The following is a 24933-nucleotide window of genomic DNA, read 5'->3' on the forward strand; positions in this document are numbered from 1 at the left end:
TTAGTACAGGCACTGGGCCTTGCCGCTGGTGCTCTTAATGTATAAAGCCCAGCCATTTTTCCAATTCTTCTTGAGAAATGACACCAGAAAATTGACAGCTAAGTGGATGTACACAAGCTTATCACCTATCATCTTTATGTGGCCAATGGCCACTGCCAGACACAGCACCTTCTTCATCTGGAATTTGATCATGGACTTCACTTCATCCACTTTGGCCACTATGTTCTCATTGTGGGTCAGCAAGGAAGGGAAATTGCCAGCCTTATTCAGGCCTGGGCCCACGATTCATGGGATCTGCTTGATCGGAGATTCTGAAGCTAAAAAAGGCATCACAGCTTCTTGACTAATTTTTTATTCTTGGTGAGTTTCTTCAGTCTTTGATGTCCATGTGGGGACTATCCACAGCCTTGCCCTCATCACAGTGCTGCTGGTCCCCCAAAACACATATAGACAACTTGGGGCCAGGACTTAAGCCTGACAGTGCTTGAGAGGAGTTGGTCCTTCTGAGGGACCAACCTGCAGCTCCACTGTCTCCAAAAACTTCCGGCACTTGCACTGGTTCCACTGTAGGACTTCCCAAACAGTCTAACACAGGGTGTCAGGGAAGACTCAGCTGTTCTGGTTGCCATGCCGCAATACCCACAAAAGAGCATCACTAGGTTTCTTTCAACATTGAAGAGAGACAGTATGGCACAGAAATACAAAGTTTTTCCAAAATGTGAGGGTCAGAGATAGGGTGGAGATGGGAGTTAGCATATTAAGTAAGAGTGACAAATATTAATTGAGCCACCTATAAATGATAAGCACATTTCATTTATTCTTATTTACTGCCCATACCTATCCCAAAAAGTTAAATATTATCTATCTTGCAAATAAGAAACCTGATATCAGTGAGGTTAACTAAGTAACTCAAGGTCACACAACTGGACAATACTATAATTGGAAACTGAGGTCACATTTATCCAATTGCATAGCATAATGGGGAGACCTAATATTTATTTAGTACCTCTGCATGTTCTATGTTAGGAGCTTCACGCACTATCAACCACTGATGGCCCAACAGCCAATTATGTAGGGACAATTTATATTATCATTCCATGGGTGAGGAAATTGAGGATGGGAGGGGTAGAGTAACCTGACCCAGATCTTAGAGACAAGAAGTGGTAGGTAGGAGATTCAGAGTCTGTTTCTCACATAACATGAGATTATAGGAATCAATCATATTTTGATGATGAGCTTTGATTTTTAAAAAATCATTTTTGAGAAAATATTACATATTCTTATGATACAGAAAATAAACTAAAACTAACGCTTATGTAAAGTGATTCTTAGTTATTACAATATTGTTGGAAGCCCTGAAATAGCTGCACATCATTTAACTGACAAAAATTAAAGGATGGATTGCTCAGTATGTAACATGTAGTTTGGCTTATATTCAAGAAGGAAGAGAAATCTCAAAGATGTCTCATTAAAAAGAAAGAGAAGGGGGTGCCTGGGGGCTCAGTCGGTTAAGCAGCAGACTCTTGATTTTGGCTCAGGTCATGACCTCAGGATTCTGGAATCAAGCCCTGCATCTGGGTTATGCTCAGCTGGGAGTCTGCTTCAGGATTCTCTCCCCCCACCGCCTGTCCCTCCCCCCCATCCCCACTTCTCTCTCTCTTTCTCTCCAAAATAAGTAAATAAATCTTTAAAAAGAAAGGAAAGGATTTCTTCATTTATTAATATGTTAGAAAATAATATTTAAAATATATTTTATAGAAGTAAAAATGGAATAAGCTTGTTATAAAAGCTTTATGTTTAAAAAAAATGTTTTTCCCAGGGGCACCTAGATAGCTCAGTCAGTTGAGCTTCCAACTCTTGATTTTGGCTCAGGTCATGATCCCAAGGTGGTGGGATTGAGCCCTGCCTCTGTTTCCCTGCTCAGTGGTGAGTCTGCTTGTCCCTCTCCCTGTGCTTCTCCTCCCTCTCATGCTCTCTCTCTAAAATAAATAAACAAATGAAATCTTTAAAAAAAAATGTTTTTCTCAGGTCAACTATTATGATTATAGGATATTGTCTTAAAAACAAGGATAATGCTAAAAATCAAGTGAAATACATAAATTTGCTTTACCTTGAAATGTTTTCAAAGGGATACTTTAAGAAAGCATTGAAAACCAAATTGTTTGGCTTCTGAACATGTTCTTTTTGCAATAGTAGTTAAATAGGAAATTGCAAAGTATGAGGCACGCCATTTTGCCATTACGATGTGGTGGATAACATAAATATCCTTCCCAAAGTTAAATGAAAATACAAAATCAAATGGTAATACTTTTGTTCGGCATCACTTTTTAAAAATGTACAGGGCAAGTGGTGTTTCTCATTACACATAGTATTAGAAATCAAATTTTGAACTGAATTTGTCATTTTAAAGATGGCAACTGGTAATAAATATCTTTCTGGAAAGTGTATCATTTCAGAGAATGGCAGAATGTTGACTATAAAAACTATTTCTATCTTGCTTTAATGTAGGCCTAACATAAGAACAACTTTATTGTGCTCACATTAAACATTTTATTTAGACATTAAACAGAAGTTTTCTGATGTCAAGTCTTTACCAAAGCTGAATAAAATCTTGTTTGCAATTGTTTGGATGAGGCTTTCTTGTGCCAATGTCATAATAGATCTCTTTCCAGTGTGCTAACTTCTGAATTGCAAATTTTTAGAAACGTGTTGTAGCTATAATTCACACTTGCGAGAACTAAATGAATACAATCACTTTTCAGCAAGTAAAAAACCACGTACAGCTCCTATTGAACAAAAATATAAGGTATTTGTTGATTATGTTAAAATTGATCATTGTTACTTATTTTCTGGAGCTACAAGCTTAACTGACTGTTACTATCAAAGGTCATGAGTAATAGGATTGAATTTCAGACTACTGTTATTAAGGATGTTCAGGGTAGGGGCCCCTGGGTGGCTCAGTTGGTTAAGTATCTCCGTTCAACTCAGGTCATGATCCCAGAACCCTGGGATGGAGCCCCGCATCAGGCTCCCTTCGGGAGTAGTCTGCTTCTGTCTCAGTCCTTCCCCTCCCTTCACCTCCCCTCAGCTGGTGCTCTCTCTCTGGCTCTCTCTCTCTCAAATAAATAAATAAAATCTTTTAAAAAAATGTCCAGGGTAGAGATTAAACTTACTAATATAACTGGAAATCACCTTAATTTGAGTTCTCAGGATCTAGCTTTGTAATGTGGCATAAATAGAGTTAAAGCAGCTTGAATTGTGTCCATGTAGTGTGCTAGAACATTTAAAGAGTTACCACTGTAAGTAAATGCTGTACGAAAATATTCTTGTTGTTTAATGTTTGGAAATAATTTGGTCCATCAGCCAAGGTCAACATATTAAATTTTCAACAGCATAATTTTTCCAAATAATCTATAGATTCAGTACAATCCCAATCAAACTCAATCAAGTTATTTTGTGGATATCGACGAACTGATTTCACTTTATGCAGAAAAGCAAAAGAGGGATGCCTGGCTGGCTCAGTGGGTAGAACATGCAACTCTTGATCTTGGGGTAATGAGTTCAAGTTCAAGTTGGGCCTAGAGCTTACTTAAAAAAGAAAAAAAAAAGTGAAAGATACAGAATAGCCAATACACTATTGAAGGAGTAGAACAAATTTGAAAGACTGACAATATCCAACTTCAAGACTTACTATCAAGCTATAGTAATTCAGACAGTGTGGCTTTGGTGAAAGAAAAGATAAATAGGTGGATCAGACAGAATATAGAGCTCGGAAATAGACCCACATGAGTATCAACTGATCTCTGACAAAGGAGCAAAGGAAATATAATGCAGCAAAGATAGTCTTTTCAAAAAAAAAGTGTGGGAACAACTGGAAATCCACATGGGAAAAATGAATCTAGACACAGAACTTAACACTCTTCACAAACATGAACTCAAAATGGATCACAGACCAAAATGTAAAACTCAAAACAACAGTGAGAGATCACTACACACATATTAGAATGGCCCAAATTTGAAACACTGACAACACCAAAATACTGACAAGGATGTGGAGCAATGGGAGCTCTCATTCATAGCTGGTGGAACAGCGAAATGTTACAGTCACTTTGGAAGACACTTCGGCAAATTCTTTCTCTTTTTTCCCAGCTTTATTGAGACATCATTGACATATAACATCGTATAAGTTTGAGGTGTACAACGTGATGATTTGATAGATGTGTATATTGCAGAACAATCACCACAACAAGGTTAGTTAATACATCAATTTCCTCCCATAATTATTATTATCTATTTTTGTGGTAAGAATCTTTGAGATTGGGCCCCTGGGTGGCTGAGTCAGTTAAGTGTCTGCCTTGGGCCCAGGTCATGATCCCAGGGTCCTGGGATTGAGTTCCTCATTGGGGTCCCTGCTAAGTGGGAGTCTGCTTTTCTCTCTGCCCCTCTCCCTGCTTATGCTCTCTCTTTCTCTCTTAAATAAATAAAATCTTCAAAAGGAAAAATATCTTTGAGATTTACTCTCTAGTAACCTCTACATATGTCACACAGTATTGTTAACTATAGTTGCCATGCTGTACATTCTGCCCCAGAACTTGTTCCTCTTATAAATGCTTACCTTATGCAACACTATACTATTACTTTGTCCTCTGTGTTTGGGGGGTCTTCTTTCACAAATTCTCTACTCCTCCTCCATGTAGCATTCCCTCAAAGGTTTGTTTTACCTCTCTGCTCTTCTCTGATACTGTACATCAGTATCTCACCATACTCATAACTCCATATAGCATCTTGTTACATATCATTCCCAGCCTAGATCTCCAGCTCAATCTCCCATCTTCAGTTCAAAATGAACAAGTGTCCATTGGACATTGCCTCAACCTCTAAATCAAAGAAATAACATGTCTTCCTCAGGCATATCTAAACTCCTCATTTCTTTGCTTTTGTTTGTATTGCAACAACTTTCCTATTTACCTCGCCAGGAAATATTATCAGTGAGAGCTTTGACACTTTATCCAAATTCCACATTAATCAAGTCCTGGTAATTCATCACACTGTCTCTTAAGTCATTCTTCATTCTTAAGATCAGGACAGAGCCAGTGAAAACTCATATTTCCTCATTGTGTTTACTCAACCCTGGCCTCTGTTGCAAGCCATCTTGTTTACCACTAAGGGAGTTTTAAGGATAAACCCCTGCTTGGATCACACTGGCATATTATAAGAAGAGTACTGGAGGCAGAAAAATGTCTATGGATTCAAGTTTAAACTTCTTGTTCTAAAATTTACATTCCTTCACCATCTAGCCTTATTTACATCAAAGAAATGCCCTCAAGGGGAGGATTTCATTGAAATAGATGGTGCCGAGGGACCACTAGACTGACTTGTCAACACCAAATCCACCATAAGATGTGGCCCTGGCAGAAGGCAATACAGCAGGGTCTGCCATTGCTTTCCAACCCAGCATTCACAGTCTGCACCCCTGAGATGCCCAGGTATAGGATTCAGAGGATTTGAAAGGAAAAAAATAACATTTATCTTTTCACTAACATCTCACTGAAATGTATCATTTTCTTCAAGTATGAATGTGGGCAACCTAACAAGGAAGAAGTATCTACGACTAGGTCACCAGTAAACATTCTGGGTATTCTGAAATCACGTTAACAGTTATGTCACACATCTTGAAATGATAAAAATTATGGGACCACTCTCTATATCATGTTGTTCATTGTGTTAAGGTGGACATATACTACACCACAAATGCATTTCATTTTTATTTTGACAGCACTGTTTCCAAATTATTGCTTTCCTTTGCTATTTATACATTTGTGTTTATATACAAACGGTATTCTGAGTCTGTATTTTTTAGACTGCCAAAGGGATCTGTGTCCAAAAATAGGCTCAAAACAGCTACACTGTACACAGCAGGTTCCGGAAGTAGGGAACTGATAACACAGAAACGCAGTCCTGAAGGTGGCCCTATAAGTTTAAGCACTTACCTGCTTATTGTTATAAGAATTTTCCTTTCTAACATATATTATTGCCCTGATACTCACAAGCTGAGGGCATCGAGCTGATAGGAGTAACATCCTCATAAGAAATTCAGAACTGTCATGCCAGAGACACACATCTCAGACTTATGATCTATATAGAATATTAAAGAATAACCGGAGAAAATTATCAGAAAAATGATGTACATGTTATACCACATTGTACAACCTCTAACTGGTTAATTTTCATAATACTGCATTAGGAGTGAGCTCTCTCTATCTTATGAACATGCATCTTTTATAACCATCTTTAAATTACATTTATGAATCATATTATGTCATTGCAATCAAAATAAATTTAAGGATTGCTGTTACTAAAGCACAAGTTAACCACTTAGGCCCAATCATATTCACTTAAATTTCTGTCTTGTGCAAACACACTTCTTCCTGACAAAAATGGAAATCTACTTGCATATTTCACTACTTCAAGTGAGTAATGGGCCATAGTACCTCATTTCTACAGTTTGTTCTGTATCAATTATGTAATAATGGGCAGGAAAATAATCTTTTCAAATTATAATTCATATCCATACCAGTGAGGTCACTTTATTGTTATTCAAAAGAGAATCTTAACTTTTATCCTGTCTTAAAGTGTGATATCATTAACATCGTATCTGCCATGGCCTTAAGAAAAATGAACTTCACACACTGTGTTTGCTTGCTTGCTTTGTTTTGCTTCTTTTTCTCTCATTGAGATAATGTGGCATTTGTGAAATTAGCTTTCATATTTTCATGTTGAGGACAACTTATTTAATATATTTTCATTTCCTGAAATGTGTTGGCAAAGAAAAAGTAATTTTGACCTCTGAATTTTATCCTCTGAATATTTTATTCAGAGGGGATTTAATCCTCTGAATTTTTTTTCCCCTCTTTAAGTTAATGGTTTCACCTTCCTTGGTGTCTCTCAGCACCATTACCATATTTGCCTCTTTTTTCTCCCTCATCTTTCCCTATCCAATCATCATCAAATGTACCTGTGGTAGAAATTGTCAAGTAGCAACCAGGAATTATTCCCCCAGCTGCTGGGGTCTTATGGGGTCCTTTTGGCTATAAACCTTCTCTCGGGTTTTCCTCAGCTGAAGAAAATGGCTTCTTCCAATATCCTGCCTCCTTCCAAAGCAAACCAACTTCCAGTGACTGACCAACACAGGGCTATAAAGACCTGACCCATTTGTCCTGACTGGGAGCAGTTCTGGAGGGTGACCTCGGCTTTAGTGTTCCCCATGAGGCTGACTGAGGCCTTTGTTGGGATTGTATCACGGCTCAACATGTAACTTTCCCACTTTTATTTCATACCCTTTTCGCACCCCCCCCACACACACACTTGATACCAACAGCAGTTCCAAAAAGCATCTTGCATGATAAACCCCATCTTCAAAACTGCTTTTTCTGGAACCCAACCTGTGACAGACCATTTTACCTTTTATTTCTTTTAAAACTGTCTTCCTGTTCCTCACAGACCTAGTTCCATCTACCATTAACTTTCATTTTGAGTGGCCATTCTACTTTTATTCTATACCAAGTCAGCTTTAAAATAAATGTTCCTCCCACAGACATGTGGATCTTGATTGGAGGTCAGTGAAGGAACACATTTCACCTTCACCTTCTCTTAAAAAATTTTCCTTACTCACCTATACGCTGTGATACCCACTGAAGCACATAGTGTTCCTAGCCCATCTGCTCTCCACAACGGTTCCCATACATACTGTTTTCCTGCATCTCTCTGTTTGAAGACATTCTTTGTCATGGGAGCATACATAGCCTGTTTATGGCAGAAATATCTAGGGGATAATATCTCAAGAGTGTCCCTCAGATAATGAAGCATGAGATATAGTGAATATATATCCAGCTTCTTGACTCTACAGGGTGACAATTCTGAGGGGTATTCTACATAGTCTCTGATAAGGCCCCTAGTGAGGTAGTCCAGATTTCAGGAGTAATCTGTTTCTAATTCTACCTTTTATTGGCTTTCACTCTTCAGGGTCCTACTTGCCCACTTCAGAGTGTTTCCTAAGACCAGCTTCCAAATAAATTATATGCATTCAAATCCCTATCTCAGAGTTTGCTTTATGGGAAACTGAAAATAAGGTACTTACATTAATAACTGATGATCTAGAACAGGAGTCAACAGGCCTGTGTGCCAAAACTGGCTTGCCAACTGTTTTTGTAAATAAAGTTTTAGTGGAACACAGTCACTCACATTCATTTAGGCATTGTCTCTGGCTGCTTTCATGCTATATAATAGGGGAGTTCAGCAGCTATAACAGAGACCAGATGACCTGCAGGCATAAAACATTCACTCTCTGAACCTTTACAGGAAAGATTTTTGTTCCATGATCTAAATCGGTACAAAAAGCCTTTAGATGATCTCCCAGATTTAACTGCTCTATCTCTCCCTGACCATTTGTTTTACATATTACCTCCAGATTTCTAAATGTATTGACTCATACCTCTTGACTCCTGAATCTTCAATGGCTCCCACTGCAATAAGAAGCTAAACAAAAACTCTGCCTTACAAATTCTGCCTGTATGTTATCCTACATTCCTTCCACACACCCTCCAAACATTCCTCTCTATTCATTATTTACAGAAATTGTCTCTTCTGTGTTTAAATTAAGGTTGTTTCACCTGCTGGAATGCCCTCCTGCACCCATATTGGCTGATAAATCCCAGATCATCCTTCAAGGTTTGAATAAAATCCTATATCTCCTAAGACCTCTCAGATCCACACTGCTGTGATTAATCTCTTTCTACCATGCTCCCCAGCACTTTGTTTAAATTTTCCATATATCAGAGTGTACCTTGTGCTGAGATGATTTATGGATATCTATTTCTACCACCAGATATGAATTTCTGGGAGGCAGGAGCCATACCATATCCATCTTTCTACCCAGTAATAATATTAAATATAATTAAGAAACATAGATAAGAATTTTTTTTCACAAGATCTTATTTATCTATTTGAGAGAGAGCGCAAGAGAGAGCAAGAGAGACAGAAAGCACAAACAGGGGGAGGGGTAGAGGAGAGAAGCAGACTCCCTACCCAGCAGGAAACGTGACACAGAGCTCGATCCCAGGACCCCAGGATCATGACCTGAGCCGAAAGCAGGCACTAACCGACTGAGCCACCCAGGCCCATAGATAAACATTCTTAACAATCTGAAAGGATGCCTGAGCAAGGTTCTGAGGCCCCCTAATGCACTAGGTATTAACTCCTTAGTTGTTACCAGATTGCTGGGGGATCCAGAGGGTTCTGTGGGAAGGCCTGTGGTGCTTAGAGTGGGAAGGGTTATGCTATAGTAAAAGCAACTATTACAATAATTTAACAAGCAGAGCTTAGTTGTTTGAAGGTCAGCCTTATTCGGAACTACTGTGCTTATCAAGGTTTTCATAATTATAGAACCTCAGTAAATAACTGTTTTATACTTACGAACAATTGAAAATGACCACAACATTTTTTTTAGACTGTTGGTACGTGCAGACACATACACACACTTGTTGATGCACATCTTTGAGGAGAATAGGGAGATTTTCGTGTATTTGTCAAAAATTTATTGTCTAGTTTTCTTATGTCGTATTAGTTAACAGCTGTTCAAAAAACAATTATACTTAGTGTTTAAAAATGTGTACAAGTCTTCCAATGGTAATATCAATAAAAATGGAATTAGTCTTTCCTTGACTAGCTCAATTTTTCCAGAGCATAATGACAACATTAATTTAACTGTAAAGGAAAACTCTGGGCAAAGCTATCATAATCATGTTTTGCAAATATTTTTCAAAATAATGAGACAGGCAAAGCCTCTTATGTAACCAGCAACATTTACGGTATTCCGCCCTCACTCTGCACTACACCCTGACTTGCCTTTACTCCCCTAAATTCCTTCTGAAAATTTTCTACACAAATATGTCAAAAGAGCTTTTATTTGATTATTAGCATGTCTTGAAATGTACAGCCTTACAAATGCTAATGAGATGAATACAAAAAAGGCTATACAAAGGAAAAGCATATCAAGTGTAATTATTTAATTATTCTGTTCATTTCAACAGCTACTGGCCCAGGAGCTTCTTTCAAGGCTGTCATAAACATTCTTAATCAACAATGCACAGTTCACGGTGCCTCTCATATTCCTTCTCATAAGTAGCAGGCTTTGCTGCCTTGTATACAGCAGGACACTGAGGTTCATTCCGTTTTGTCTAAAAATAGTCATGCTAATTCTGAGTTGGTGCTCTTCACAAAAAGAATAGTTCAATTGTAGAGCTGTCATTTGGTGATTAAAATTGAAATCCAGGGACTCCTGGGTAGTTCAGTCGTTAAACATCTGCCTTCAGCCTGGGTCATGTTCCCAGGGTCCTGGGATCGAGCCCTGCATTGGGTTCCCTGCTCAGCAGGAAGCCTGCTTCTCCCTCTCCCACTCCCCCTGCTTGTGTTCCCTTTCTTGCTGTGTCTTTCTCTGTTAAATAAATAAATAATATCTTTTAAAAAAATAAAATTGAAATTCATTTAATCAAATTACATCCCCAGATTACATGCAAAAATGGTGACTGAAAGCTTAGACTAGATTTATTATACGCTCTTGTGAATCTTCCCCCCTTAATGTTATAAAGTAAAAGAAAAGGAAAGCAATAGGTTACAAGTCGAACAAATAAGCCAGAATTCCAGATGAGGACACATTAAAGTGAGACTCAAGTAGTGTTCATAAAACACTCCTGCCAGCCACTGTTGTTACTTTACCTCATAGAAGCCATACACGAATTTTTGAGATGAATATTTCTATTCTCTTTTAGAATATGGAAACTGAAGATGAAAAATTTAAACATCTTGTCCCCAGAATGTGTATGAAACCTTAACTCAGGTTTTCCAAGACAAATATTCTATCGTAACTGGGTTTTGGTGGAGGTGGGGGGTGGGTTGTGGGAGACTTTTTTCATGTAATTTTTTTAAAAGACTTTTTTATTTATTTGAGAGAGACAGCATAAGCAGGAGGGACAGAGGTAGAGGGAGAGAGAATCCAAGCAGACTCCGTGCCAAGAGCAGAGTGGCTCGATCCCACAACCCTAAGATCATGACCCGAGCTGAAATCAGGAATTAGACGCTTCACCTATTATGCCACCAAGCACCCTTTTTTTCTTTTTCATAAATTCTTAATGGACTGTGTAAAACAAAATTCTTAACAGTTATGGTAAGTTCAGAAGATGTTAATGACTACTGTGGTGGTGACATTTGATGGGAAGCACACCAGAAGCTAAGGAGTGAGCCAGTGGACATTATAGTGTGTTCTGTTAGAGTGGCAAAGGATGATGGAGTGAAGCAGAACTCCAACTTTATACCATGTTTAGGCCTTTTTAAAATTTCCCTCCCGCTCACTGATAATATTTGAATTAAGTCTACTATCTTTGCACTTCCTTCTTTGCTCTAGTTTTCTACGCCTTCTGTGTTAGGTATGGACCTTCCCATTGAACAATCTTTTGTTCTATCATTCTTACCCAGTTTAGTTCTTAATTCTCTGATGTCTTCCTGCCCATTCTACCCACTCTACCCCCTCACTGGTTTCAAATTCACCCATATCGTCCTACCTAAGCTTGAACTGCTATTTCCTTTAACATTTTTTCAGTCATCTCCAAAAAAATGATCTGTTGTCTATTCCTCCAGACTCAAAAGAAGGCAAACAGGACATGGATAGAACATCAGAGATAATTTCAGACCAGTATTCTTCTACTGTCATTCATCATAACTTCATAACCTGAACTTGTCTCTCTGTATCATCTATTTACTTCTCGATCATCATTTTTTAAATACAATATCTAATCCCAGAATCAAGGTTTTCTTTTACTTGTCTCTTGCCTTTATCCTTGGAAATTTAAGGTGGTGTCTTAAAAATGTCTGACAGTCACCTTGGTAATTAGAATAGAGCTTATGGACAGTTATTCCCTTGATTCTCTTACTTATTTGACTTCCCAACTTTCGGAAGTTATCTATCCTAGGTTACCCTTGTCCCTACTATGTATTTTTCATAATTCCTGCAAAAAGGTAAGAAAAGCACAAATATGGGTTAGCTCTAAAATTTTGTGTGCTCTCATTGTCTTTTTTACCCTTGCTTTGCTGTACTTTCATCAATTTCATGTTTTCCTAACATGGCAGTTTCCCAAGGACTCTTCAGATCTTTCCCTAAGTACTTTAATTCCCAAGCCTCATCTCTTCTCCTTATGCTGAGTAGATGGCCTCCTTTCCTAGTCTCTGTGGTACTCAAAGATATGCAAGATTTTGTATGTGAATGTTTACCTGGCCCCAGCTCTGGACGATTAATTTAAAGAACAGAACATACATACATACACATTTCCACAGGCTACACCTGATCTCACGCAGAATGGGTTGCATTGACCTCTAAGCTGATGGAGCCCTGAGAAACTGGAAACCTTGAGGAACTTTTTGCCTTCATACTTATATCCTCAATCCAGTCAATGCCATTTGAACTATTTAACATATGTAAAAGCAAAATGAACTGGGTTTGAGTAATCATTTTGAGAGTCTTCGTAATTGGAGTAGTAGTGTTTGTAGGCTGGCCTGGCATACAAGTCTTACCAAATATACTTTGATTTTTCTTTTGCCTCTGCCCCTATCTGTCCATATCCATTCTTATCACTCTAGTTCATAACTTTGTCATTTAATGGCTAGACTACTGCAAATATCTACCAAATTGATTTCATAAACCTAAAATATTTTCTTTCATCTTAGACTGCCATAGTATTTTTCCAAAACTATCTTTATGTCATACTTTCACATGAAAATTTCCCACGACTCCCCACTATTCAGTGAATGATGCAAGAAATTACTGACATGAATATACTTTTACAGCCTCAAGTACCCAGATTTCCCAAAGGCTCAGTGTCCGAGTCAATTTGGAAAATTCCCTATTCCAAGAATTTACTCTTGTCATCCACTTTCCCTGGATTTATAACCAACTCCAAGTTTACTTATAAATGTACTAGTCATTCTCCAAGCCTCAATTACAATGCTAGCTCCTATAGATTGTCTTTCCTTAATACCCTAGCTTAAAGGAATCCATCACTTTATGGATTCTTTTTTTTTTTAATTTCTTTTCAACGTAATAGTATTCATTGTTTTTGCACCACATCCAGTGCTCCACGCAATCCGTGCCCTCTCTAATAACCACCACCTGGTTCCCCCAACCTCCCACCCCCTGCCCCTTCAAAACCCTCAGATTGTTTTTCAGAGTCCATAGTCTCTCATGGTTCACCTCCCCTTCCAATTTCCCTTAACTCCCTTCTCTCCATCTCCCCTTGTCCTCCATGCTATTTGTTATGCTCCACAAATAAGTGAAACCATATGATAATTGACTCTCTCTGCTTGACTTATTCTTAACATTCATCAGTCCTATGGCATTTGCTTCCCTTTAGGGAGCAGCTTCCTGAGCTTGGAGAGAACAATGCTCCGAAGGACTTTGGCCATTTATACTGGTGCATAAAAACAGTATTTGGACTTTAACAGACGTTCAGGCAAGTGGGGATAAAGAAAAAGCACTCATTAGGATCCTAGAATTGCTGCTAGTTGTATGCTTCTCACATGGCAAGTTTGACTCTATTAACTTTTACCAGCCTTCGATCCCTAAGGCTCTTTCTAGATTATATGTTTGTTTATTGCATTACTCAGATCAGCTAACCAACATGCTTTCCTCTGAAGCCATCACTGGTTTAAATCCAAAGGAAAGATGGACATTTTAAAATCTATATAAGCATGGTGGAAAAAATGGTTTTGTACAAAGACATTTTGGCACCACTGATGTCACACCATATAAGCAGATACCTACTTAAAACCAGCTGTATTGAGGTTGATGGGCAGGAAAAAAACTCAGTCAATTTTGGCACTTGAACTTTCTGTTTAGAAATTTAGTGATATCTATTTACTGGAGCATTAACATCCCTGAGAGACTTGTTATATAGTTCTTCATTTAACATAGATAAAAATTTGCACCTACTATTGAAATATTCTGAGTCAACTCAACTACTGAAGCCTGGGAGGAAAGCCAGCTGTGAAACTGAGGCTAAGAGCGGTTAAGTAGATTGTTTCAAATTATATAATTAGTATTCAACTCCAAAGTCAGTGCTTTGTAGTTTTTGTGATGAATCAAATACAGCACAGCATGTAGGTCTTTCCTTTCTTTCCTTCCTTCCTTCCCTTTCCTTCCTTCCTTCCCTTTTCTTCCTTCCTTCCTTTCCTTCTTTCTTTCTTTTAAAGATTTTTATTTTGGGGTGCCTGGATGGCCCAGTCGTTTAAGCATCCAACTGTTGTTTTCTGCTCAGATCATGATCTCATGGTTCCTGAGATCCAGCCCTTGTGGGCTCCATGCTCAGTGCAGAGTCGGCTTGAGTTTCTCTCTTCCTCTGCCTCTGCTCCTGCCCTTCATGTTCTCTAAATAAATAAATAATTAATCAAATAAAGCCTTAAGAAAATTTTATTTTATTTTTATTTTTAAGTAATCTCTACACTCAATGCGGAGCTCCAACTCAGAAACCCGAGATCACAAGTTGTATGCTCCACTGACTGAGACAGCCAGGTGCCGCTAGGTCATTTCTTTTTACTCTGATGAATTAGTAATACAGCAAAAACAGTAATAACATTTAATTAGCATCTATCATGTTCCAGATACTGGCTTAAGTGCATTAAATATATCATCATACATTCTTCATTGAACAATCTCTGTCCCAAAATGAGAAAACTGAGTTATAGAGCATTTTGGTGGCTTGTCCCAGGGATAGTAAGAGCGGGTCCTAGGGTCTGAAACTTTGCCTAGTTACACTGTACTATCTGTCAAGTAAAAGGACACTTCCTGCTGTTTGTTTTTATGAAGTTAATGTTCTCCTTGTTTGCTCTCTCATTACATTATAAGCTTGACCCAAATTTTAAATAAGAACAATTACATTACTAATATTGCAACTTTATTAGGTTTCACATATTAGGTTCAATTATCTTTGAAATAAATTACTTTGTTCTTTCATAAGGTCAAGATTAATGACCTGTGAATTTGAGAATTATTATTTTCTCTGTTTTTTTTTTTTTTTGTCGAGCAAAATGTTACACCTACTGGGGAATATTATTGTAAGTATGTCTTTTTTTTGCATATAATTAATCTTAATTAAACAATTTACCTTTAACCAAAATTCATGAGTATATTTTCAGTATACTTGCCTGTATTCAATTTCATCCAACTAGAGAAATACAGGAAACACTGAACATGGGCACTATGCTCAAATTCTGCCTTAATATGTGCATTTTATTTTAAAGAATATATTTATGACATTATGAAATTCACCATGCTATGATATTGCCCTGTGTTTAAAAATAAGCATAAAGTTAAATGTAGTCAAATAAGATTTTTAAAAAAAATGTTTCAGTAGAAGAGGAAAAAATAGAAAATATCATTCAGAAAATATCATTCAGAAAAATACAAGGGGTTTTTGAAAAGTCCAAATGACATTTCCTTCCTCTCCAAAGGAGCTTTCTTCTTCATAGTCACACTCTTGAGTTTCTCGGTATTCTTCTACCTAAATGCAGGAGGCCCATCTCTCACCTGGCCATCCTCAGTCTTTAGTTCCTCCTTTCCCTCAAGAGAATATCTCTTCTCAAACTACCAAGAATGATTTCCTATCCTTTACCGCTCCTGGATTAAGCTCAAAGTTACATAATTTAGTTTCTTGAAAATGCCTGAATTTTAACATGTTTTTTTTTTCAAGATTTATTTATTTATTTATTTATTTATTTATTTATTTATTTATTTATGGGGGCTGGGGCAGAGAGAAAGGAAGAGAGAGGATCTGCAGCAGGGTCCCTGCCGAGCACAGAGCTGCATTTCACAACCCTGAGATCATGACCTTAGCCAAAATCAACTTAATTAACTGATTCATCCAGGTGCGCCATCGAATTTATTTTTTTTTAATCTCCCATGTACTGAAAATTCGTTATTTCCCTAACACAATTTCTGACTCCCATTATTAGTCTTCATTGTTCATTTTGTCACATCTACTGCCAAACACAGACTCTGGCACATATAAGGGCTCTCCAACATTAATTGAATGAATGAATAAATACTTGATTTTCAGTATTTTAGCATGAAATTCAGAGATTTCTACCCTCTGGTCTGATCTTCATGAAATAATTTTCTTTCTTTTCTTTTTTTTTTTCATTATACAAGTTTCTAATTTGGACTTTGGTCCCAGGGGATCCTTTAGCACCTACCAGGTAAAAGCTTCCTATTATGTCCTAGTAACTTCAGCACTGATTTCCCCTTTACTATCCTGTTTTATCCTCACCATAATATCTTAGGAGATTTTACTTTTTTTGCCTCCAGACCCCTTTTCTCCCTCTTAAATCTGTGCAAATTATTTTTTTGAGGCTGGCACATAAATAATTTAAGATGCTGGTTTATCCAACTGAGAGGAGGAGACAAGAACAATTTAATGTTTTTTTTTTTTAATTATTAAAATGTGCTATTAATTGGTGGGCCCAGGTAGCTCAGTTGGTTAAGATTTCAACTCTTGATTTCAACTCAGGTCAGGATACGAGGGTTGTGAGGTCAAACCCCATGTCAGGCTTCATGCTGGGCATGCAACCTGCTTAAAATTCTCTTTCTCGCTCTTTTTCTGCCCCTCCCCCAGCTCTCTATCTCTAAAATAAATAAATAAAAATATGAAGCGTGCTCTTAATTTTTTTAAGGAGAAACTGTATCTTTAAATTCATTTCTAGACCACTCACCAGGATATCCACTCTTTGCAAGAAATAAGTATATGTATTCTCTCCTGCAAATATATTTAAACAAATATATAACTTATATCCAGTATATATCCAGAGATACCCATATAAACTTATTTCTTCCTCAATAGTTTTTGTATTTCGTATTATCTAATTCCAAAATAAGTAAAGAAACTTTCCAAAAGTTTATGGCAAGAAGCCAATTAGCTTCCTCCATCAGAGTAACTGTTATTTACCATCCTGAAGCACTGAGTAACATGCCTATTTGTTAAACTCAGCTAAGCTCCTGAGCTGAAATATGTAAAATGTTGGACAAAAGAGAATGAAGCCTATAAATTTTGTCATAAAAAGTATCTTGTTCACTTTCCAGTTTTCTTGAAGTCTAGAATCTCTATTGTGGACTATCTGTCCGTCAGAGATTATTGAATAACAATCCCATTCCTTTAAACATGGGAGTTAATACAGGGAGCAGGGCATGTTGCTCAAGAGGGTAGAAGGCACTGGGTGCCTGGGTGGCTCAGTCTGCTAAGCGTCCAACTCTAGATTTCACCTCAGGACAGGATCTCAGAGTCAGAGTCGTGAGATCAAGCCCCTCATTGGGCTCACACAGAGCCTGGAGCCCACTTGGGATTCTCTCACTCTCTCTGCCTCTCCCCCAGCTTGTGTGGACATGCACACACACTCTCTCTCTCTCTCAAAACAAACAAAAAAAAGGGGTAAAAGGCGCAACAGCTAGATAACATAACCATAAAGAATTACCCTTGCTTTTTGAATATTTTTGTTATCGCTGTTTAGTCAGGGAAAGCTTTGCTATTTCTTCAAGGCCTCCCACTGGCTGGGCAGGCTATCCTTTGTTTCACTGTTCTATACTGGTCTTCCTTTTGAGCAATGTCACTTTTTCTCAAAGGTAATCATTTTCATAATCCTAATGAGATCAGAGCATTGTTTGTTTTTTTTTTTTTGAAGATTTTATTTATTTATTTGATAGAGAGAGAGATCACAAGTAGGCAGAGAGGCAGGCAGAGAGAGGGGGAAGCAGGCTCCCTGCCGAGCAGAGACCAATGCGGGGCTCGATCCCAGGACCCTGAGATCATGACCTGAGCCAAAGGCAGAGGCCCAACCCACTGAGCCACCCAGGTGCCCCAGAACATTGTGTTTTAAATATCTTTTCGACCCTAAGGTAGGATACAGTGTAAAAAACAGTACAAATGTCTGAAATTGTTGAATCACTGGTATGCCTGGGTGGCTTAATCAGTTGAGTGTCTGCCTTTGGCTCGGGTTACGAGCTCAGGTTCCTGGGATCAAGTTCCACTTGATCCTCTCCCTCTGCCTGCTTCTCCCTCTGCGTGTGCTCTCTCTCTGACAAATAAATAAATCATTAAAAAAAAATGAAATTGTCGGATCACTACATTGTACACCTGAAACTTTGGATGTCAACTGTACTTAAATAATAAGTTAAAAATAATAATACAAATTTAACCATTTTACTCTTCTTTCCATTTATTGCCAATATATGAAAATAATCAATAAACAACAAATGATAAAGTGTCCTAAGCCCCAACTCTATATAAGGAAAATCTCTGGAAAACTAGAAAAAAAGTCAAGCACATTGATCAGACAAGTATCCATGACAATGAAACTGACTGGCTAGAATGTTAATTCACTCAGAGAAACATTTAACACATAAAATATTAAAGATGGCAATTTCGTTTTCAAATACACTGAAATCTAATCTATGAAAATCAGTTCCTCCTGCAGGAGTATTAGCTACTTCAAGTCCTTTGTAAAATAAATTAAGATTTTGTATATGTTTATATTATGTGCATGTACTATATTTTAAATAAAAAATTATATTATACATATTAATTATATATTATATAGCATATATTATGTTATATGCTGATATATGCATATACCATATTATAATTTAATATTACACATTAACACAAACTGGCAATGAACCACTGTTGGAATCCTTACTATGTCTAACCAAAGCCCCAGCATTCTCAGCTGGTCCATGAGGGAAACAAATAGTTACTCTCAAAGGCTGTCAAAATATTGCTATTTTTATTACATCCTACTCAAGTACGAATATAATTTTAGAATATAATTTTCTCTTGGCAAAAAAGGACTCCAGGCACATTTTATCATCTTTGTTCATTGATTACTTTCATTCTGAGAGAAGTATCTGGGTTATGGCAATCTCATTAGAGCAAATCAGGAAAAAGAATTATTTGATCAAAGTGTGTTGTTTTATTAACAGATATCCAGAAAAAACATGCCTGCTTTTGCTTGCACATAAACAGATTGAAGTGAAAAATCTTTAGAATAGGAAATTTATGTAAAATGAAATGTTTAGAATAGAAAACTTAAAATCTCAATAGTAATTATTAATGTTATCGAAGATAAAGAATCTCTAGCTATTTTATAGTCAACAAAAGCGGAAAAACACAACTTAAAGTATAAAGCTTCTGTCCAAAGCTTTATGCTATACACCATTCCCTTTTCCCTAAAACTATTTACCTCCTAATGATACTGAGTCTGAAAGTGAAAGCCAAGGACATTCTTAAGTGTATATTTTCCAACTCATGAAATGTTCATGAGTAAAGACCCTAAGGAATGCCCGATGCCAGCCTCTCTCCTTTACCAGTCCCAAAAGGAATCCATCATAACAGTGGAATTCATGGTAAGATAGTTTTATTTTTGAAGATGTACTGATAAAATAACATATGTCCTTTCTTAAACATCTCAAATCATTCCATCTGAGTAACAAACATAAATACTCCTATTATCATATATTATAGATAAGAAGCCACTTCTGGATTAAGAGATTCATCCATCTGTATCCACATCCCTTCAGATGTAAAATAGCAGAGGCAGAAACCATTTTTATTTTTAGGAACTGGGAAATTTTACTGGCCACATTATGCCATCATACCATCATTCTCTTTCAGGGACATGTTTTCTCAAAGTCCTTTTCTATTCTACATAGGCACAGATGCCATCCATGCCCTGCCAGTTCTCCTGGGCATTTAAATACTCCCTGTAGATCAGTGGCTTTGTTGGAAAACGTGTTTCTCCTTGAGGGCTTTCTCATAGGAGAGTGCTCAGCCCTTGCACGGATCAGGCCAGAAGTGGCAGTTAAAGCCTGCAGGAGCAGTTCTCAACTGATGATGGATGGGAATTAGTAAAGAAATCACCCAGCTTCCTTGCCCTTTGGTTAGAATAATTCTGAGCTGAATTCTTCCAGAGGTCCTCAGCAGGATTAAGCCCCAATTGCCCACAGTGATACCCTGCTCTTTTAAAAAAATGTTTCTTTAAACATTTTAAATTTTTTATTGAAGTATAGTTGACATATAATATTAGTTTCAGGTATATAATATAGTGATTCAACAATAATACACTACACAATGCTTACCATGATAAGGGTATTACAGTATTTTTTACTGTATTCTCTATGCTGTACTTTTTAAACCTGATAACACACTTATTTTATAACTGGACTTTTGCACTTCTTAATCCCCTTCATTGAAATCCCCCGAATTGGTCTCTTCCCTTCACTGTCTCCCACTCCCCTATCTATACTTTGTGAGATCACTTACTAAATAAACTATTTGTGGGGGCACCAAAGTGGCTCAGTTAGTTAAGCAACTGACTTCAGCTCAAGTCATGATCTCGGGGTCCTGAGATCTAGCCCTGTAGCGGGCTCCCTACTCAATGGGGAGTCTGTTTGTCCTTCTGCTTCACCCTCTGCCCTCTCTCTCTCAAATAAATAAATAAAATCTTACTAAATAAATAAATAAACTATTTGTTCTCGATGCATAGTCTCACTATCTGCTTCTGGAGGTATACAACCTAAGACATCCTTTCAAAACAATCAGGTGAGATCCTCGTCCTAGGTCTCATGCTTGCCAGGGCCTCTGTCTACCCTTTTGTCTTTGCCACTCCCCACAGGGCAAGAAGTCCAAGGATCCAATGGAACATGTCCATCCCCACCCACATTTCAGGCACCTGTAATACAAAGATTCCTTACTAAATGGCCTGACCCTGCTTCCAGCACTTGCACAGGACTCTTCCTGATGGTAGACTCTTAGGCCCAAGAGCAAATGAAGGGAGGCCTATTAGAGGGAACATGTGAACTGAGTTAGAGCATGCTAAGATACCCATATAATTCAACATCAGGTCCCCCACAAAATGGGTTAGACTCCATAGTATCCCTCAGGTCTCTGAATGTCTCTTTTGTAGTTTTCACTTATGTCTTCTTATGCTGAATTCTGGATACTTTACTCAAAACTTTGTTACAATTCTCCATTTCTGTCACCATCTGCAAATATTTGCAACTTATTACATTCATTGAATACTTTAAAAAAAATCAGTGCCTATATTTTTCACTCAGAAATTTCCAATTCTTCCTGTTATTTTTTTTTTAAAGACTTTATTTATTTACTTGAGAAAGAGAGAGAGAGTGAGAGAGCATGAGAGGGGAGAGGGTCAGGAGCAGAAGCAGACTCCCTGCTGAGCAGGAAGCCAGATGCGGGACTCCATCCAGGGACTCCAGGATCATGACCTGAACTGAAGGCAGTGGCTTAACCAACTGAGCCACACAGGCGCCCTTCCTGTTATTTTTTTTTAAAGTCTTATTGTTCTAAAGATTTTATTTATTTTATTTTGAGAGAAAGAGAGAGAGAGAAAGCATGCATGCACATGCATGTGACCAGGGGGATGAGCAGAAGGGGAGGGGATAAGAAGGAGAGAGATCACCAAGCATGGAGCCCTACACGGAGCTCCATCTTATGACCCTGAGATCACGATCTAAGCTGAAACCAAGAGTCAGACACTCAACCAACTGAACCACCTAGGTGCCCATTTCCTGTTATTTTTAATAGGGTCATTTTTCATTACTATTTTTTTAAATTATATTTCAATTTCATTTTTTCATCTCTTCACCATTTTAAAAATGCTTATATTTTATCTAACATTTGTGTAATATTTGCTCATGTTATTTGGGCTCTACTCCTTCTGACAATTGGATCCATGATTCTTTCTTTTGATAGACTGTTTCTTTATGTGCTTTTGTGTTCATTTTTTCCCCCTCTGTACAGCCTGGAATGTATGAGTGCCTCTCTTGAATTATTTTATGTTTGTTTTTACCAGTAATCCCAGGGGATATAGCAGTCCCTAGACTAATTTCTATGTAAAGTCCTTGGCTTGGGGTTCCTGATCCATTCAAGTGGAATAATACAAACCAAGAGTGCATTGGATGAATAGACTGCCCATGTTACCTCTTGGGAAATGCTTTTTCTCATCTAGTGGTCAGATAAAGATGCACAAAACAGAGTGTTGATAAACTATTGTTGGATTTTATCTAATCACTTATTTCACAAAGGTACACCTATTTTAAAGTTCCAATTTTATGCAGAGTTTTCAGTTACAACTTTCATTTTCCCATGAAACCCAAGACCTTATTTCATGTTCTCTCTGGTCATGATGTAAGCCATTTGACTGCCAAAACAAACACCACCTTTTCCTGAATCTCTGCCCTGCCTTAAACATGCTTCTCTTGTTTCTATCATCTCTATTTTATAAATTTTGTTTCAAATCCAATCAAATATCCACAATGACAATTTTATTTCATGTGAATAATGCAGTATCATTATAGCAATACATGTTCTATTTATCCAGTGCTACAATAGTGCCTCAAATATTGTAAGAATGTTAGCAACTTGTTGTCATTATTGTGGAGCGATTTTCAAGTATTGCTTTCCTCACCATTGCCTGTAATATAGCCAACAAAATTATTTTCTCCATTTTATAGATAGTGAATATAAGGCCTATATATATTTTGTTTCAATTTTCAGGTCAATAAAGGACATTAGGATTGTTAAAGATGATGTGAGGAAGGTTTCTATTAACCTTATAATATTGTAACCACACTAATGTGAGTTTGTTCCTTGGTGACTTACAGATAGAAGCTACACTTGGTGTGCACTTGGTGGTGGAGTTATCGTACAAAGAAAACTTTATTTGCAGCAAATAAGGAGAACATGGGGAATAAATTCCAAAGCCTGACTCCCCAAGCAAGGATGAATTGGTTCCTTTTATTTAAGGTTAGGATGAATATTTAGAAAGGGAAGACTTGTCATCATATGTAGACGCAGGCAGAAGGTCACTCATGTGCTTTAAGGAAACATGCCTAGACATACATTGTATGTTATATAAATGAGGCTGAGGCTCCTCCTTGCGTGGAGATTTTAATATTATAGTCAGGTAAAGGTAATGGTAGGTCATTGCACAGGTCACTCTATGGTCTGTCTGAGCATGAATGAGCTGGGTGTTAAGTTCAACTTGCCCTGGGTGGTCTGGACCCAAAGGAGCTCCTCCTCTGGGCACTTACTGCCTGAGGGTCAGTTTTAGTTTCATCAAGGGATGCTATGCCCAGGAGACCTTTTGCCGGAGTTAAGAGATAAGCTGGACAGAAAAGTTTAAGGAAAAATGTGGGACAAAGATTGGTGAGTACAAGCAGGTAGGCAGTAAAGTCAGGTCTTGGGGTCTAATGACAATATTTTAAAATCCTGTGTGGCATCTATCCACTCCTTCTTAATGCTTCCCGTGTGTGTGTGTGTGTGTGTGAGATTATTCTCTGACTTGCTTTCATATGAACTTTAAAACTTCTAAAAGAAAACAAAAGTAATATTTTTAGGAAAATCTATAGACTTTTTTATATGTAATGCTGAAAATAGATAAGAAGTATTCCACTCAAAAAGCTAGAAAAGGACTAATGTCACCAAGACAGTGAAGTAAGACACCCACCCCTGTCCTCCAACACAGATCCACAATTGGGCAGCTAACCCCAAACAAAAACAGCTCAGCTCTGGGAGAGCTCAGGAGTCAACTTAAGAATCTTCAGCACATAGTAGAACAAAAGACCTGAGAATAACTGCATGAAAAAGGAAACAAGGAAAGTGCTTCCTTTTGTTTGCCTAACCCCATCTCCCTCCCCCCACTCAGTCCCTAGAGGGAACTTCCTAGCTAGAAAGGGAGAGCTGGATGAGTGACTAGCTTCCCCAGCTTTCCCAATGCTACACAAAGGACCCCACTGAGCTTACCTGCAGCTAGCTTATCCAACTGTGTACCCATACCTCACCAGCCTGATTCCCATCACCAGCCTCTTCTGCTGCGCATGTGCCCAAGGCTAGAGCTTGCAGTCACAAGTCAGAAGGAGAAAGACAAATAGTGTATGTTCTCACTTATATGTGAAATCTAAAAAAGCTGAACTTAAAGAAACAGAGTAGAATAGTGATTGACAGGGGCTGGGGGTGGTGGGGGAAATGAGGAGATGTTAATTTCTAACAGTAGTGAAGTGTACAAATCCCAGCTATAAGATGAATAAGATCTGGGGAGCTAATGTACAGCATGGTGACTGTAGTATATACTTGAACATTGTTAAGAGAGTGTATCTTACTGGCTTTTATTTTTTTTTTAAGATTTTTACTTATTTATTTATTTGACAGAAAGAGAGAGCGAGTGAGCACAAACAGGGGGGCACGGCAGACAGAAGGAGAGGGAGAAACAGGTTCCCCACTGAGCAGGGAGCCCGATGTGGGATGTGGGGCTTGATCCCATCCTGGGATCGTGATGTGAGCCGAAGACAGATGCTTAACTGACGGAGTCAGCCAGGTGCCCCAAGACAGTTAAATGTTATCAACACACACACACACACACACACACACACACACACACACACGCACACACATTGCTAATTACATGAGGGGATGGAGGTGTTAGCCAAACTTCTTGTGGTAATAAGATTCTATAATATATACAGGTATCTAATCATCACACCGTACACCTTAAACTTACATATATAAAGTCGGTAACATCTCAATAAAGCTGAAAAAAACATTAAAAAATGAGAAGGCGGGTATCAGTAAGAAATAGAAGTTGGGATAAGGCATGGGGAAGACTGAGGTTTTCAGTCAGTGATGTCTCAGTGTCACTCTCATGTCTGTTGTTAACTCATTTAAACATAACTGAGCCATGTAGGGACAATCAAGGCTAGACTACTAACTTTTTGACTCTTGTGACTCCTGGAAATGGAAATGCCTACATATTGTTTGGATTTCAGCT

At 37.9% G+C, this 24933-nt stretch overlaps 1 pseudogene; it reads right to left on the minus strand.

The window, feature by feature from the left end:
• Positions 1 to 23943, minus strand: LOC111150383 (annotated as a pseudogene).
• Positions 23944 to 24933: the final 990 nt, after the last annotated feature.

Source organism: Enhydra lutris, unplaced genomic scaffold, assembly GCF_002288905.1.
Source record: "Enhydra lutris kenyoni isolate GAN:26980312 unplaced genomic scaffold, ASM228890v2 scaffoldscaffold23, whole genome shotgun sequence".
In the NCBI taxonomy this organism is placed as follows: Eukaryota; Metazoa; Chordata; class Mammalia; order Carnivora; family Mustelidae; genus Enhydra; species Enhydra lutris.